We start from the raw sequence: 2,363 nt of genomic DNA, 5'->3' as shown, positions 1-2,363 counted from the left end.
GTTTCCAGGGCTGCTGGGGAGGCGGGGAGGGGGGGTGGTGGTGGTAGGAAGGATGAAGAGAGGGAGGGAGGGAGGAAATCCCAGCCTCTGTCGCAACAGGGCAAGAGTGTTTTTAAAACAGGCACTGCTTACAAGCTATTTTCACTTTCTGCAAACAACTTGTGCAATTGTTAGTGGCCATAGTTACCCACCCAGGGCTCCGAGAAGGGGGAAGAGGGGGAACCTGGCAGGGAGCGGTACCTCCGTGCCTGATCCGAGGCATCCAGGGGGCTGTGTGGGGATGCTGCCTCGCTCACGACTTCTTGAGTGGACACCTCCACCCACCAAGGCTGGGGCTCTGATGTGACTCTGTCACACAAAGGCTGCAGGGGCGGGTCTTCTAACCCTCCAACACCAGCAGCAGGTGGCTTGTTACAGAAATCCCTCTAGTGGGATCTGGGGACCCTTGGGAGGCAGACAGACCAGGTTGACACCTTGACATCACTGTTCCATAGCTATCTCTCTGGGCCTCTTGTTTTCTCCTCTGGAAAAGAACAGTCACCATTCATGACCCTCAAACATGGATTTCATTTTTTTTTCCTAACAGGATGGGGAACTCATCTTTAAAAAAAAAAAAAAATTCTACTAAAAGGCAAGACTAGTGAAAGGCAATGAAGGTCAGAAACTCAGCATTTTACCCCTTCCAAAAAAAAAAAAAGTCTGTGCTTTACAAAAGTTTGGCTAAAACCTCAGAAGCTTCCAAAAAGAGGTAAGACTTTTTTCAGCCTAGAGAAGGCCACGTCAGTGGGACCAGCAAGCAGTTTCTCCAGCTCTAGGGAAAAGCAGGCAATTTATGGTTCAGGGAACAACCTTAAAATAACTCCTTCAGTCCTAAAATGCAGTGTTTAAATTTATAGAAAAACCCACAGGTTCCTGGCAGCTGGGGGCTGCAACTGGCAGCCCCGGGTGCTAGCTGGGGCCGGACCCCCCTCACCCAGACACTGCCAGGCTGCCCTCCATCTAAGCTGCCTGTCCCCACATCCTCTCACCCCTCCCAACTGTCCCAAGCCCCCAGTTATCCAAGCGGCCAGACCAGGGCTGTGATTTTTTTTCAAACGATGCAAAACTTTTTTTTTAATTAGAAAAAACAGCAAAATCTTATAAAAATGTTCTACCAGGTAGTCAAAATGCCCACTTGTCTCATTTACAATAATACAATATGTCACAGTTTCTATGTACAATATTATAAAAAAGGTTGCACAGTACAAGTTAAGGCGTTATTTTTCACAAGGCATCAAGCCTCGATCCTCTAGTGTAGACCCGGTGGGGCCGGGGGAAGACGACGCTTAATTATTGCACCATTTTGAAAACAAAACTCGTCAAGGAGGATCGTGGTCTTCTCCCACCGGGCCTTCAGTCTCTGCTGGGGGTCGGGCATCGTGGGGGGGGGGGGTGCGGAGAGGAGCACCCCCTCGGTGGCCACGCTGTGCCCGGCCCCGGTCCTCTGGGTCCAATAAATACCAGTCACAGTTTGGAAGGGGGCCGTGCCCGGCGCGTGGGACCCGCCACGGCCGCGCGCGGGTGGGGGTGGGGGGCGGTCCGGGCTACATGTGCCGCTTCATGTGCAGCGCCAGGTGGTCGGAGCGCGAGAAGGCACGGTCGCACAGGTGGCACTGGAAGGGCCGGTGGCCCGTGTGCTTGCGGTAGTGGCGCGTGAGCTCGTCCGATCGCGCGAACTTCCAGCCGCAGCCTTCCCAGTTGCAGTGGTAGGGCTTCTCGCCTGCAGGGAGAGGGCGAGAGCCGGTCCTAGTTTTCCTCCTGCCGGAGACTCCCGGTACTCACCCCGCTGCTTAGTGGCTACTCGGGTGCGCACATCCTACCCCTAACCAGCTCTCCGAAGTGCTCCCGGCTACTTTTTAAACCTGTAGGCATCCTAGGCACATTATCCCTCACTCCCCGGTCTCGCGATCCTCACTCCCCCGGGGTCCGAGGCGCACCCTGTCCGCTCCTCCTCGGTGTCTAGAGCCAAGCCCCCAGGGGGCTCCTAAGCCTGCACTCTCTCCGCAACAGTCTGAGACACAGGGTTCCCCTAGGTTTCCTAAGTGCTCACCCTTGCCCAAAGTCCCGAGCCACGCTCCCAGGGGGATCTAGGGGCGCACTCACGCCCCAGGTTCCCGAACCACGCCCCCAGGGGGCTTTCTAAGACCTTGCCCACTGCCCAACCCTTGGGCTACGCCCTCTGGGGGTTCCTAAGCATGCCCTTCCTCTAGCGCGCCCTCGCAGTGGTCCCCAGCCCGAGCTCGCCGCCCACCTGTATGCGTGCGCAGGTGCGCCTTGAGGTGCGAGCTCTTGGTGTAGGTCTTGCCGCAGCCCGCGTAGCTGCA

General features: G+C 56.1%; 1 long non-coding RNA gene across 1 annotated transcript; it reads right to left on the bottom strand.

Annotated features, from left to right (window-relative positions):
• Window positions 1-1,080: 1,080 nt before the first annotated feature.
• Window positions 1,081-2,363, bottom strand: LOC104992648. The gene is made up of 2 exons (XR_825729.1): window positions 2,291-2,363; window positions 1,081-1,759 (listed from the first exon to the last, which is right to left on the bottom strand). It is a non-coding gene; the product is annotated as an uncharacterized LOC104992648 (long non-coding RNA).

The sequence above is a fragment of the Bison bison genome, unplaced genomic scaffold (assembly GCF_000754665.1).
Source record: "Bison bison bison isolate TAMUID 2011002044 unplaced genomic scaffold, Bison_UMD1.0 scf7180017864221, whole genome shotgun sequence".
Taxonomy (NCBI): domain Eukaryota; kingdom Metazoa; phylum Chordata; class Mammalia; order Artiodactyla; family Bovidae; genus Bison; species Bison bison.
The sequence above is the reverse complement of the archived record's forward strand: the minus strand, read 5'-3'. Positions and strand labels throughout refer to the sequence as shown.